General features: G+C 46.1%; 6 non-coding genes across 6 annotated transcripts; 5 read left to right on the top strand and 1 right to left on the bottom strand.

Annotated features, from left to right (window-relative positions):
- Nucleotides 1–3,841: 3,841 nt before the first annotated feature.
- trnah-gug (transfer RNA histidin (anticodon GUG)) lies at nt 3,842–3,913 on the bottom strand. The gene has a single exon. It is a non-coding gene; the product is annotated as a tRNA-His (tRNA).
- A 2,356-nt stretch (nt 3,914–6,269) lies between these two features.
- trnat-agu (transfer RNA threonine (anticodon AGU)) lies at nt 6,270–6,343 on the top strand. Its single transcript has one exon. It is a non-coding gene; the product is annotated as a tRNA-Thr (tRNA).
- A 2,189-nt stretch (nt 6,344–8,532) lies between these two features.
- On the top strand, nt 8,533–8,674 carry LOC138235539 (U4 spliceosomal RNA). The gene has a single exon (XR_011188217.1). It is a non-coding gene; the product is annotated as a U4 spliceosomal RNA (small nuclear RNA).
- Nucleotides 8,675–10,009: 1,335 nt separating this feature from the next.
- On the top strand, nt 10,010–10,151 carry LOC138235610 (U4 spliceosomal RNA). The gene has a single exon (XR_011188287.1). It is a non-coding gene; the product is annotated as a U4 spliceosomal RNA (small nuclear RNA).
- Nucleotides 10,152–10,960: 809 nt separating this feature from the next.
- On the top strand, nt 10,961–11,034 carry trnas-acu (transfer RNA serine (anticodon ACU)). The gene has a single exon. It is a non-coding gene; the product is annotated as a tRNA-Ser (tRNA).
- A 2,235-nt stretch (nt 11,035–13,269) lies between these two features.
- Nucleotides 13,270–13,343, top strand: trnat-agu (transfer RNA threonine (anticodon AGU)). Its single transcript has one exon. It is a non-coding gene; the product is annotated as a tRNA-Thr (tRNA).
- Nucleotides 13,344–14,491: the final 1,148 nt, after the last annotated feature.

Genomic DNA, 14,491 nt, shown 5'->3' with positions numbered 1-14,491 from the left:
AATATGTTGGTAAATAATGTCCTATGGAATTCTACTATTGATCAATTCTACTATGGAACTGCGATGTGTCCTGAAAAAATCTTCTATGATAGTGGTACAGTCCATCACACCCCACCTACAGCCTTTAAAAGAGAAAAAAAAATTCTGATATTATGGTGGAAAAAGAGCCCTGGAATCTTTGTAGAAGGACAAAAGACGGAAAGAATGGCCAGTGTAACCATGGCGAAGAGAAGGGAAATATTGGAGAGAGCTTTTTTCATACACTTTTTATCATTGTTTTTCCAGCCCAACAATGATCAACAAATATGGGCAGGCGTCCTGTGCCAAATCCAATCTACCTTTCTTCCAAGCATACAGGAATGTCAGTGAATTAAATATTGACATATGAAAATACCCAAAAATATGCAATCGCACATATGCAGTTTGAGCAAACATAAGACAATACCCAAGTACCACAAACTACCAGGCATCATTAGCAGTTCAGGTGGGGAGCTGTGTCAGCATGCGTAGGCTGCAAAGGAACAAGTAATAGGTCTATTCCATGCTTAAAAGAGAAGAAAGAAAACACAACATTTCAGCCGTGGAGCCCTCACACCTGAAGAAGGGTCCACGGCCGAAACGTTGTGTTTTCTTTCTCCTCTTTTCATCTAGTGTCATTAGCCAGTTCCTGTCAAAATAAAATAGAAATGGATAACATTCTAGAGAGAGTTTGAAATACCAAGGTACAATTTAAACCATATTTCTTCCACTACAACCACAATATTTTGGAGAGATCGCTGAGCCTAACTGTTCTGGCATGCCCGTTAGCCTCCGTCCTGCTTCAGCAATGAATGCAACGGGGCACATTCTGAGGGAGATGCGGTCAATCAGGTTGCAGGAAAACCACACTATGCTTTTTTTTGAGATCCTGAAAAGGACAGAGGGACCATGTATATGTGTGCAGCTGGATATGTAATTGCAGGTGGCGTAGCAAATTCTGCTAAAGCCCCACTGCCTGGTGTGGACGGTAGCTGTGCATGTTGCAGCAGAATTGTGCATGTGAGATCAAGGGGGCATGTCATGTGTTTGAGCACTTCACTCCCTTCCGGAAGCACGTGATTCCCTGAGTCCAAAAAATTTGTAAGTTCTTTGGATGACCTGTGGACCGATCTTTCACGATGAAGAATTCCTTAAGAAGAATAGGTCTCGGCCCACCATCCCAATGCCTCCATCTCAAAACAGCAACCTCCCACTGCCCTTAGTCTGCAAGGCAGTCCTTTCAAGTGCGATGATGACGCCGGGACCTTCGTTGCCTATTGTACGAGCTGAACTTTTGTGCTCATCAATTCAACGCTCTTTCCATCAACTCATCTTGTCTTTTGACGCTTCGTGTTTTGTGCTCCTTTGACTATCGGCATATCGGGTGACTGCAAACACTGAAGTTCTTGCTTACGGAGTGTGGAACAGTGTTTTCAAGTGATCGCTGTTCTGTCATGTTGACGCCGAGTGAATCTTTCTTTGGCAACATGGGCAGGCTGACAGCAAAAGTAATGGCAAATTTCTTGACTTATTTCTGAATGTGAATGTTCTTTAGAAAAGGGATGCGGCGTTGCTTCTCCCCCGTGTAAAGGTCACGCATTCCAGACGTGGTTATGAGCGAACAGTTGCCGCAAGTGTTTGAAAAGAGCAAGAGAGGAAGCAGCCCTGCCCCGTGTGAGGATCAAACTCAGGACCTTCAGATGATGAGACTGACGCGCTACCAACTACGCCAATGAGGCCAGCTGCAGTGCACAGCCGGAAAGTTTGCCTCATATGGATTTCAGTCGCCCGTTCCCCAATCTTTAGACGCCCTCTGCTGGATGTTGCATTTGCCTTTTGATCTCACCGATACTTTTTTGGTCTGTTTCTGTTGCGAGTCCGTTTTTCAGATCTCACCTAGCACAAGTCTCTCTGGCTGAAGTGGCCTCTCCGCTTCAGCATCGTGCCCTCACTCAGCCATTAAAAACGTCACTCGGACTTCTGACATGCTGACATGAAATGTCAAGAGAGAGTGGCGGAGACGCTTAAGGCAGAGAGAAGATGAAGAGGGGGCGTGGCTGCGAAATGATTGACAGCTGCATGACGCTCTCCATGCAAGGCGTGACCGCAGGCTAAAGGACACCTTTCGGCACATCAAGCTCTAAGCACACACCTGGAGGACATGGGAAATGATCCCGCTACCTCTCGCATGCAAAGCGAGCGCTGTACCATGCAAGCTAACCCCCCTCGCTGGGGCTCATGCCTCGGTGTCGCCTAGTGCCGCTTGTTCCCCTCTTACCGGGTGCAGTTCACTGCCCTTCGTCTGCAAGGCAGTCGTGTAATTGCGGCTTTCTTGACTTATTGATGAAGGTCTGACTGGACGAGCGAATGACACCTCTCCCCCGTCCTCAAGCTCGCTGACAGAATAAAATGGAAAGTGCTGCCGTGGCTCATTGGTTTAGGGGTATAATTCTCGCTTAGGGTGTGGGGGGTCCTGGGTTCAACTCACGGATGAGCCCTTGTGTGCTCTTTTTGTCCTCGTCCACAAGACTGGGAACTGATATCCACATCACCTTGCAGCATCTGCTTATGGCAAACGATGGAATGTGACTAATGACTGAACGAGCCTGGTGAATACTCATCACGTGGCACAATGAGAGCGTGCAGTCAGCTGTCCAAGGCAGCAACCTCATTGCTCGTTCAAAAGAACACGTACTGAAAACTCATCACCACTATGTCGTAAATGAGCACCGCGATCGCTTGTTGTCATGCGTCCTTACTTGGGAAATGCAGAAGCAAAAACTGCCCTCTCTCAGCCACCGAAACGTGTGCGGCTGGCCTTGCACTCTCTGCGCCTCGCATATTTATGGAGCTGTCTGCTCTTCTTTCTGTTGAAGTACGCAAGTTACGGGGCGTACTGCAGACTATGATGTGCTCAATGACAGCTTTCAAGATTTGAAAACTATGAGCTTGATGGCTCAAGTCGAACGAATGTGGTTGTTACGCAATTGATGATCAAACGCACGTATTCTAACGATTCGTGAGAGTATGTTCTAAAGGTCCCTGGCTCGATCCCGGGTTTCGGCATTTTGTTTCATCGCGCCCTTTGTTCCTCTCTCCAGCGCCCCCTGCCTAAAGTGACGCTTCCCTTTCTCAGCCCGAAACGCAAGCGAGACACCAGCAGCTGTCCCTGCAGGTTTCCGTAGTGTAGCGGCTATCACGTTCGCCTAACACGCGAAAAGTCCCCCGGTTTGAGACCGGGCGGAAACAGCCACGTTTTGCACGCTCCTGTACTTCACAGAGGTATTGAGCGACCGGTCATTTGTTCCCAATGTATTTCCGGTGCCTTCATGCACTCTTGTACCAAACGCACGTTCCTTCTGTACGCGGAGCCGATCATTTGCAATTGGGCTGTGCCGACAGACCAGGACGAGCTCTGTCGGCTCAAAAGCAGCGCAGGACCTGCAAGAACAACAGAAAGATTAGCATCCAGCGGGGGCTTCTTAGTGAGCCCAAGATCTCATCAAGAATCGGCTCCAGCAACAGGGCTGGGCGCATTGTTCCATTCTCCGATCACTCTCGGTGTAAACAAGTCCCTTCTGGTCTCTGCTTGAATTGCACTTTCCTGCGTTTGCTTTGGTGTAACTGGCTTCCCCTGCATGGGCGAATGTGAAGAAGATCCTTAGTAAGTCATTGAAGAAACCCGAGAAGAGGTCGGAGTGGCCTCTGTCGTTCATCAACGATCCAGTCAGGCAGTACTCCTCTGTAAAGCGCCGTTCGTTCACATCGATTGGATTTTTTTTGCCTTCATTCGTGCAAGTAGTAAAAGCAGACGCCCCTATTCTGCCGTGACCCGGATTCGAACCGGGGTTGTTGCGGCCACAACGCAAAGTACTGACCACTATACGATCACGGCGAGTTACCGATACACACGTGGCAAGGCGGAAAAGGCTGTGCTCTCTTCATGTGACATAATTCGGAAAAGTCCTGACGTTGCATTTCAACTGAGTCCCAGTATACATCGACCCTTCGACACTCTGAGTGACAACTCTCTTGCGTGTTTTCTCATATTTCTGTAGTTTGCTTGCATGATGCCCGGAACAGCATGATTGTGCGCTCCCATATGGTCTAGCGGTTAGGATTCCTGGTTTTCACCCAGGCGGCCCGGGTTCGACTTTGGTATGGGAACGTGTCAGTTTTGCCTCCTGCTTTCCAAAAGATCAGCACTGTGTACGAAGGAGCCGCATTAAAACTACTCAAACGTGCAAAACGTGCGAGAAGAGGGGGTGCTTGTTTCCAGCCGAAACTTCTCGCGTGTGAGACGAGCTGACCATCGCTGCAGGAGGTGGGAGGGTTACTCTGGTAGACAGGGCTGACCTTCGGCAATAGGATTTATACTCTCCAAGATGATATTTGCACTTTCTGGAGAGGCGATTATCTCCACTTCAGTAGCCCGATTTCGTCGATTGCGTGGAGAGGGCTGTAGAATGTGGCGCCGCCTTTCCTGCTCCGTCCATGACAGGCGTGCTGGTCTCTGGAGAGAGAGCACGGTCCATCAGCGCACTCCAATAAAGGCACTGGAAGCCGCTGAATCGCATTGGCGAAGCTCAGCACTGGGCCGCTGGGCACATCTTACCACTGTTTCCGTAGTGTAGTGGTTATCACGTTCGCCTCACACGCGAAAGGTCCCCGGGTGGAAACAGACTTCAGACTTCTTTTGTCGCCACGCACAAAAGGGGATTGGGGATTCGCCTAGCGCTGTGATCGAACAGACCCACTCACCTCTTAGTGTGGCGGGATCTGCACAGTGCATGTCGCAGCGCATCCTGCTTTCACTTCAATGCGCGTCCTGATGTACCCCGGTCTCCCGCGTGACAGGTGGGGACAGGTGACAGGTCCTATACTAACGAGGAAGACATCGCTCTCTCCGACCCCCGGCATCGTGTCCCGACCCACCGTGCTGGAAGCCGACGCGTGCTGTGATTCCTTTACGGAGCAGAAATGACAACTGAGGAGCCGAGAGATCATTTCAGCATTTCGCGTCTGAACGGAAAACACAAACGACCAACTCAGAATGATTTGCCTTTGACGCTTTTCAAAGCGTTCTTTGTGCACGACGACTGCGCCGCCTAGCAGATACAAATGGGTTGTACAACTTTGAACTAGTAAATGGAAGAGGGCTAAGCCCCCTCTCTTTTAGCCCAGGTTCGATCTGTCTCCCAGAATCACCAGGGCGCACACACACACACCCGTGTCGTTGAAGTGCTCTGCTTCATTTCTAAGGGCAACTCAACATTCACTCCTACCCCGAGTGCAGAAAAGACAGCGTCTGCAGCAACAGCAGCTCAGGTCTCTGCCCATCTCCTCTGCTCTGCGGCTCCTGCGGAGTGGAGTCCTGCCTGGAGCTGTGTTTGCAGGCGGCGGCTCCCCGCGCCCTGTCTGTGCGTCGTGAAATTAATTAATAACGTTAATAAATTTATAAAGTTAATAAAGTTATAAATTAGAAATTAATAACGATATAATTATATTCATGTACCTCAACACAAGAATAGTACACACTGTACATTGTCTGTCGATAATGTTTCTGTAGTGCTTTAGTGGGTTAGGTTCCTGACTTCCATGTCACACGGTCTATGATTGAATCCCATGGAACTATGACTTTATTTTTTAACAAACATTTCTTTGAAAAAATGAAATGTTTCCCTTGGTCAGAGATTAAATAAAACCTCAATTTTTTTAGGTTTTACTGTGCAGAGTGAGGTTTTACCTCACTTTTTTTGAGCAGAAGGTTTACTGTGACCTGAGAAGGGCCGGCATCCAATCACGGTGGTACACACACACACACACACACACACACACACACACACTCTCACTCATCTGAGCTACACGGCTACCAAGATGATCTCGGATGCGCCGAGCTGGTACGGAATATATTGAACTGATCGACAGCGAATTGTCTCTCAGACAGGCTTTTCACCTCTAAGCTCCCTGACTGACAGTGATCAGCTAGGTAGTGAAACAGTCAGCTGCTTCTAAGCCTTAAACAGCTGCATCTCGGCGCTTCCACGGAGAGATGATTTGAAAGCCGAACATCACCCATTGGGAACACCTTACTATCACTAGTTTAAGAGACTCTTAAGGTCTTGCAGAGGTGCCTGTCTAATAGCATGCGCTTTGCAAGCTATAGGTGTTTAGGCTGAGGCAGAATGCCTGTTAACAAAATGTTTTTCTAAAGGTGTGTCCAAGTGGCTGCAAAAGGACAACACTCCCAGGGCGCCGTGGCTTAGTTGGTTAAAGCGCCTGTCTAGTAAACAGGAGATCCTGGGTCTGAATCCCAGCGGTGCCTTTTTTGTTCTGTGTTCTCGAACAGAACTGGTCATTATGGACAACCGCCTACAGCTAGACTTAATTAAATGCAAGTATTCATTTCCTGTCTTTAACGCGACTTGTTCTTCTTAAAATGGACGCAACTTGCAAAACATGAAATACAAACCTTGCTAATCAGCGCTAGCGGCTGGCAAAAAAAAAAGAAGTCAGCAATGTTTTTTTTCTTTAACCTTAACCCTGCTAATGGAGAAGAGTTAAACGACCGAGTCTATGCAGCTTAAACGGTGTGCATGTCGGGTCCTTAGCTGATAGGGTGGTAAATCACGCTCACCCCCAGTCCTTAATCTTTTAAAGAGGATACAAAATTGAACCTAGTCGCCACATCACATACATCCTATTCAACGATAAAAAGGTAACATCTATCCTTGCTCCAGAGTAAATCTCACGTTGAGGGCATATTTTTTTCCACTTTACCATGAGTCGGGCTCGGCTGCACAGAGGCGAGAGCAGAGCAATGAGGTCACGGGGACAGGGGAGTCACACGCTGGCGGTTTAAACATGCGGAAGAAAACTGAGGGATCCACAGTATGTGGAACCTCCGTGCGCCATCAGTCCGCACTCCGGACTCTGAATCCTGCCATCCGAGTTAAGATCTCGGCGGAACCTGAGGCGCAGTTCCTTCTTAAAACGTAATCTGGTGAGCATTTCTAGAATCGTACTTGTATAGATGCAGCCTTTAATGTGTTGCTAGGTTAAAATGGATGACTTCTTGAACTTCAGTAGGCAACTGCCCTCTTGATTTCGGATTTAATTTCTTTATTACAGGGGCGCTTTTATGAAGACAGAGTCATGTTCAGGTACTTTGCTTGATGGAGGAAGCTCATTTCGGACTCTGTGATCTGCTCACCTGGAAAGGTCTACTGTACTACTACAAGAGAGAAGTAGAGTCTGGAAGAAGGGACAATTTTATGATGCTTTGGAAGGTAATGTTTTTTTTTTCTTTGAAATCGAAATGAATCAGAATATCAGTGCAAAAGACAAACTCTTGGTTTGGTTTAAAGAGATATGGTTTTAAAACAGACAAAATGTAGAAAACAGGTGGTTCTCACTTTTGGAAAAGAATGGACCGGGGGTAATATTTTACATTCGACCCACATGTACAGCATACTGTCAAAACATCTTTTTTCCACCTTAGAAATATCGCAAGACTACGCCCTATGCTATCATTAACTGTGGCTGAAAAGCTGATCAACATATTTGTTTTCTCTCGAATTGACTACTGCAATGCTCTGCTCCCTGGGGTATCTAAATCTACTCTGAACAAGCTGCAGTATGTCCAAAATTCAGCAGCCAGAATCCTGACCAGGTCTAGTGCAAGTGTTCACATTACTCCTATCCTGGAGTCCTTGCACTGGCTTCCGGTCAAATTTCGCGTAGACTTTAAAATCCTCATGCTCACCTACAAGGCTTTACATGGCTTGGCACCTCAATACCTGTCTGAACTTTTATCGCCCTACTCCCCACCTCGCAACCTCCGCTCTTCAAATTCTGCCCTCCTTACTGTCCCCCAAGCCTGTCTACATTGTATGGGCGACAGGGCCTTCTCCTGCTATGCCCCCAAGCTCTGGAACTCTTTGCCCAAGGATATTAGAGAGTCACCTTCTCTAAACTCCTTCAAATCCAGACTCAAAACCCTCCTTTTCAGAAAAGCCTTTACTTAACTGGTTCCATTCTTCACCCCTCTGCTCTTCTTAATACCATCTTCCACGGTCTCCTCTATTGTTATTGTTGTATTGTTGTAATTATAATTGTGTCCTGTCTTGTGAAAGTTTCTTATTTATTGTTGTAGTCTTCTTATTTATTGTTATTGTCATCCTGTAAAGCGCTTTGAGAAGCCACCTTTAAAGGCGCTATATAAAATAAAGTTTATTATTATTATTATTATTATTATTACTAGTTGCAGGGCTGAGATCACTGGGTTACAGTGCTGTAGTGTTATACCAGGGACAGTGGTGCAATGGATAACGCATCTGACTACGGATTAGGAGATCGTAGGTTCGACTCCTGCCTGGCTCGGGTCGTTTTAAAACACATCGGGCTACTCCCCAAGTAGCTTGTGCTACTTACTGCATTGTAATCGTACCCAGTAAGAGATTTCCTTCATATAAATGAACTGCACCTGACAGCTTTAGAAAAACACCTGGGCTCAGTACGGTGCTGAGAGCTCAGCGTTGCTGTTGTTCTAATTAGCACGCACGATTATTGCTAGTTGAAAACTTTTCCCAATACCCCGCTTCCGCCGGTTTGCAATACAATCGGCGAAAGCAATTTTTGACAGTCTCGTCAGAGACTGAGCAAGGTGTTTAAAGACAGATTTTGTCATGGTAACATCATGGTAGAAAGAAACGAGCTTGTTACAGTACGTCTCAATAGAAACGCTCTTTAGCTCTTTCAGCGTTATGCAGAGAACAGCGTCTGTCGAGATCACTTTTGAGTCAGCGCGAAACGCCGTGTGCTGTCAGTTTGATTTCATATTGCTCGTAGCGGCGCCCGGCTTTTGTCTGTCAAACGTTAGGTTGCGCTTCTTCATGCTGCATCGTCGGCATGAGTGGAGCTTTTTAAACGTCTGTACTTACTGCGCCCCATAAGAAATTGTTTGTCCCCGTTCAAAAGAGATTGTACGATGTCCTGCAGCGTTCGCAAAGCAAACCTTTGACAGTTTGAAAAGAGGAATTTATTTTGCTTCCTGTGCGTGCAGTAGTTACAAAGTTGAACGTCTTTACACGATCTGCTGCAGTTTTCAGTGGGCGGGCTTTGTCAGATGGCTTGGAAAAACGCACTGTGTTTCGGCTCGGGAAACATCATGAGCAGTGTCCTGCATGTTTTCTGTGTATAGCTGTCTTTTAACGCATACAGAATTCATTCGAAATCATTGATTTCTCCAATTAACAAGGGTCCCTTTTTGAACCTGCGAGAAGCATTCTTTCAATGTAACAGATTTACTCCGAGGAAAGGCAGCATGACATTGAGAGTAGCTCAAGCTTTCAGCACCCGTATCGGACTGCGTGTATGCAGACACCGATCAGAATCCCCTGTAAGATTCTCCCTCAGTTCCGTTGTGCAGTGCTTTACCTCTTTCAAAAGGCTTCACTTTCCTAGTCACATTCCAAGGCTCATCGAACCCGGGCTGTTTCCTCCAGCGGTATAGTATTGCAGTGAGACAGCACGATGCCTGCAAGACTATGTCACGCTAAACGCCACAGATTGTGTTTGTCCCTTCGTGTCAGTCGTCCTGCAGCCACGGGAAGTGGGACACAAACATGCTGCAATGCTTTCAGGACGTTAGGATTTGTTTGTGCAACATCCGAGAAGAGTACTTGTGGCTTGAATGTGAACTGTACGTGCCCGCCCCCTTTCCTCTGTAGTGCATGAGTTCCTCCCGGCACGCCCTTCGTCATTGTTCTGTCATCTTGTATTTAAAGGGTTGTATTTCTGCTGCTTAAAATAAGCAACGGTTTTCTCACAACGCCCTTTGTTCCCGACGGAGCCCTTGTCTGTCATGAAATTATTTAAAACCTCAAGCTAGAAGAAGGAGACGACAAATATGAAGCGTTACAGCAACGACATGCCATGAGACGATTGATAACGATTTCCATAGGATCCCCGCGGTTGCCTGGCAACCGTCAGCTTTGCGCATTTGCAGTATCGTAGCCTGTGAGGTTTAGCCGAGGCGCGATTATTGCTAGTTGAAAACTTTTCCCAATACCCCGCTTCCGCCGGTTTGCAATACAATCGGCGAAAGCAATTTTTGACAGTCTCGTCAGAGCGTGACATAGTCTTGCAGGCATCGTGCTGTCTAACTGCAATACTATATCGCTGGAGGAAACAGCCCGGGTTCAATGAGCCTTGGAATGTGACTAGGAAAGTGAAGCCTTTTGAAATAGGTAATGTCGACGCTTTTTTAACAGAGCACCAAAAAAGCGTCTTTTTTGAAGGCCTGGGCACTGAGCATTGTTGGTTCAGTGGTAGAATTCTTGCTTCCCACGCGGGAGGCTCTGGTTCGATTCCCAGCCAAAGCAGTGGCTTTTGCAGCGAGCGGCTCCATCACTTGCATCCCCTTGCAACTCGCAACTGAAAACCCACTGAAGCAAAGCAGGTGTTAGCCAGGTCAGTACCCGGATGAGGGTGAGCTACAGGGAAAGACAAAGTTTCCAGCTGGAAGCGGTGTTAATCGTGCCGGTGGGGGGGCGCTCACCCTGAGGTCTGTGCGGGTCCCAATGCCCCAGCATAGTGATGGAGACGCTGTGTTGTAAAAGGGCGCTGTCTCTTTGGTGAGATGTAAAACCGAGGTCACAGCGCTCTGTGGTCATTAAAAATGACCACAAAAACTTTTGACAAAAGCTCTTGGTAATTGATGGTCTTCAATAATGCTTCTCCTTTAGGTACATTTTAAATCAGCTGAAAAATGCTGTGAAATGGGGGGTCACTTCACGCCAGTGTAGGATTTGGGTTACAAGAACCATGAAACTGCACGAGAAAGCACGTACACTGAATTACACGGCTTTCTATTCAAAGGAGGGCAAAAGAAATTCCCTGAGTTCGATTTTTTGCAGCACAGAGAGGATTGCTGTCGTGAGGCTAGTTAGCTCAGTTGGTTAGAGCGTGGTGCTACTAATGCCAAGGTCGTGGGTTCAATCCCCGTACGGGCCAGGTCCTTTTCTCCTCTCTTACAAAAGCTATTAGGTTCCTTTCCGTGGTGAGATGGGTTGTCATGCAAAGCTGTGTCATGGAAATATAACTATCAAGGAAGCCACAAGAGAGAGTTCTCACCTGAGTAAGGTCTTTATTTCAATATTGCAATATTGGGAGCCCTGCTGCCACTTCGCAAAGTGCAACCAGAGACTCAATTTGTTACAAGCAGTACAGGGTTTTTATAAGACGTTGCGCTGTAAAAAAGTTCAGCACTTGGTCCCTTCTAAAACTTCCCCTTTCTCTAAGAGAAAACAGATTACATCATAGAGCGAGAGAAGAAAACTAGATTTGTTATTCAAAGCTTATCAGTTACTTTCAGCTAATTCTAATGACCCAGACAGCATATATTATTTTGGTACATTGTCTTCTAAACTAACCTAAACAGTGTACTTTGTTGACAAACTGTTTTCTAAAATTCTGCACGTACTGTAGCATAGCAGTTATATCCTTGAAATATTATCTAAAAGCACCAATATATTTTTTTGTAAAGCTCTCTACATTTTTAAGAATCAATTAACTCATTAGATTTCCACTACAATTCCCTCCTTTTTATTCTTGAAAATGATTAAAAGTTAGATTCTTCATATGGACTCCCAGGAGGCTCCCATACTTCAGATTCTTCCGTTTTTATCAGAACATACTGATGCGCAAACATATTCATTATCATATTTCGAAGCATTGGAATAATACAAGTCGAACAGCAACACAAAAACAGGAAGACAAGTATCACAGCTACTATAATCGGTGTTAGTAACTTGAAAAAAAACATTCCCCCCGGCCCAAACAGTGATTCTAACCAAGAGAGAAATCAGGTGTATCTTTAATGCCTCTTTCTTTGTCCACCTTGTCTCTCAGTTCTTTCAAATGTTGAATAGCAAGCGTAAGATTTCCGTAATCATTGTCATTTGCTGGAATAAATGTGCAACAGGAGTCTCCTATTAAAGCACAGACTCCTCCAGATGCTGCATTTTGTAGGTCCAGCACGAACCTGTTCTGAAGTGCCATTAATCTAACTCCCCTTAATTCTTGTCTGATAGCGTCTAAGCCTTCTAACGTGATGTTAATAAACGAGTACATTTCATAGCGAGTAATTTGTAACCAGCAGGCATTAGCTACTGCCTGAATACTCAGTCCTGAGGAAAAAATCATTTCAGCTGCAGTAAATAGTCTATGGTCTTCTGGTACTTTAGAAGTATCTGGACCATATCTGTCAGCCCAACTGAGAGCGCGTTTAACCCTTGACTCCCTCTGAAGGGGCTTCATTGAATTTAACAAGTAAGAGTTTACTGGGACAATGAGAATGGAGTGGTGTAGCGTGACTAGAGCACACACTCCTCTCCACTGGGGAGGAAGGCTATCATAAACTTTTGTACCACATTGCCAATACAAATCCATTAAAACCATAGTTCCATTAGATAAAGTATGGTTAGTAACCGTGGAGCTACAGCCTCCTGTTCTTCCTACTGAGGGGCCACGACCTTTATTCTCATAGCAATAAGAGTGATTAACCTTAGAAGGCAGTAAGTGAAGTAAGTGAAGTAAGTGAAAACGCGGTCTCAAACCAGAGCCACTTGGCAGCAGCGGCACGTAAATACTGCTACTGTCACTGCTCGATACTGACGTTAGCCTACTATACCATGTTCAGCCACCGCTAGGAAATGTACGGCTCTAGTACTGGAGCAAACAACAGGAGGGCCAAAGGCACACAGGCACACATGTCAGACATGGAGAGTGACGAGAATGGGACTCAAACCCATGCGTGCAGAGTACAGTGGATTAGCAGTCCATTGCCTTAACCACTCGGCCACCTCATCTAGGAAACTGGGCTGTCCAGACATGGGTTGCCGCGCTCCAGATGATCTTTTTCTTTTTTTTCCCTCGTACTCGAGGATCATTTTCCTGTTCCACATGCGATTTCAACATTTTCCTTGGGAGATGTCAAGCCAGCAAGCCACTACTGTGGTTCAGTGGCCATTGTGGAGTTCAGTGGCCCTGTTGTACACAGAATGCACATTGAGCTCCTTGGACATGAAAAGTTCCAGATAAAAGCCATTTGTCATCCTTTCTCTTGGTGTCGATGTTGCTATTGTATGTAAAGGTGGCAACTTGCTCAGCGAACAGGCGGAGCACACACCGAATGCAGATGTGTCTGAGTGGTGTGTCCAAGTGGCTGCAAAACGACAGCACTCCCAGGGCGCCGTGGCTTAGTTGGTTAAAGTGCCTGTCTAGTAAACAGGAAATCCTGGGTCCGAATCCCAGCGGTGCCTTTTTTGTTCTGTGTTCTTGAACAGAACTGGTCATTATGGACAACCGCCTACAGCTAGACTTAATTAAATGCAAGTATTCATTTCCTGTCTTTAACGCGACTTGTTCTTCTTAAAATGGATGCAACTTGCAAAACATGAAATACAAACCTTGCTAATCAGCGCTAGCGGCTGGCAAAAAAAAAGAAGTCAGCAATGTTTTTTTTCTTTAACCTTAACCCTGCTAATAGAGAAGAGTTAAACGACCGAGTCTATGCAGCTTAAACGGTGCGCACGTCGGGTTCTTAGCTGAAAGGGTGGTAAATCACGCTCACCCCAGTCCTTAATCTTTTAAAAGGATACAAAATTGAACCTAGTCGCCACATCACATACATCCTGTTAAATAATAAAAAGGTAACATCTATCCTCGCTCCAGAGTAAATCTCACGTTGAGGGCACCTTATTTTTTCACTTTACCGTGAATCGAGCTCGGCTGCACAGAGGAGAGAGCAGAGCAATGAGGTCACGGGGACAGGGGAGTCACACGCTGGCGGTTTGAATACGCGGAAGATCACTGAGGGATCCACAGTATATGGACCCTCCGTGCGCCATCAGTCCGCACTCCGGACTCTGAATCCTGCCATCCAAGTTAAGATCTCGGCGGAACCTGAGGCGCAGTTCCTTCTTAAAACGTAATCTGGTGAGCATTTCTAGAATCGTACTTGTATAGATGCAGCCTTTAATGTGTTGCTAGGTTAAAATTGATGACTTCTTGTATTTCAGTAGGCAACTGCCCTCTTGATTTCAGATTTAATTTCTTTATTACAGGGGCGCTTTTATGAAGACAGAGTCATGTTCAGGTACTTTGCTTGATGGAGGAAGCTCATTTCGGACTCTGTGATCTGCTCACCTGGAAAGGTCTGCTGTACTACTACAAGATAGAAGTAGAGTCTGGAAGAATGGACAATTTTATGATGCTTTGGAAGATAATGTTTTTTTTTTCTTTGAAATTGAAATGAATCAGAATATCAGTGCAAAAGACAAACTCTTGGTTTGGTTTAAAGAGATATGGTTTTAAAACAGACAAAATGTAGAAAACAGGTGTTTCTCACTTTTGGAAAAGAATGGACCGGGGGTAATAGTTTACTAGTTGCAGTGCTGAGCTCACCGGG

The sequence above is a fragment of the Lepisosteus oculatus genome, unplaced genomic scaffold (genome assembly GCF_040954835.1).
Source record: "Lepisosteus oculatus isolate fLepOcu1 unplaced genomic scaffold, fLepOcu1.hap2 HAP2_SCAFFOLD_82, whole genome shotgun sequence".
In the NCBI taxonomy this organism is placed as follows: domain Eukaryota; kingdom Metazoa; phylum Chordata; class Actinopteri; order Semionotiformes; family Lepisosteidae; genus Lepisosteus; species Lepisosteus oculatus.
The sequence above is the reverse complement of the archived record's forward strand: the minus strand, read 5'-3'. Positions and strand labels throughout refer to the sequence as shown.